The sequence below is a fragment of the Eimeria mitis genome, genomic scaffold, assembly GCF_000499745.2.
Source record: "Eimeria mitis Houghton genomic scaffold, Emh_scaff1521, whole genome shotgun sequence".
Taxonomy (NCBI): Eukaryota; Apicomplexa; class Conoidasida; order Eucoccidiorida; family Eimeriidae; genus Eimeria; species Eimeria mitis.
The window spans coordinates 9667-9965 of record NW_013569623.1 but is presented as its reverse complement, the minus strand read 5'-3'; the positions used below and the strand labels follow the sequence as shown (position 1 = coordinate 9965).

Genomic DNA, 299 nt, shown 5'->3' with positions numbered 1-299 from the left:
ATATATATATATTTTTTTTTTTTTTCTCTGTCTCCTCCGTCTCTGTTTATATTCCTTGTCTCCTTCGTGTATTGGTTTCTGTCTCCTCTGTCTTTTCTATCTCTTCTCTATCTTCGTTCTTTTTTGTGTCTTTTTTGTCTCCTCTATCTGTCTCCTTTCTCTCTCTCCTTTGTCTGTTTGTTTTTTTTTCTCTTTTTTTTGTTTCTTTTTTGTCTCCTTCATCTGTCTCCTTTCTCTGTCTCCTCTGTCTCTGCATGTGTTAATACAGACGATCGCAGCCTGCTCTCTACCCAGGGGCC

The 299-nt window shown here is 38.1% G+C and overlaps 1 protein-coding gene across 1 annotated transcript in view; it reads left to right on the top strand.

The window, feature by feature from the left end:
- Positions 1-299, top strand: part of EMH_0038750 (uncharacterized protein) — a gene marked incomplete at both ends in the record, with an annotated part of 10474 nt that overhangs the window by 749 nt on the left and 9426 nt on the right. The gene's annotated exons all lie outside the window — the stretch shown is intronic.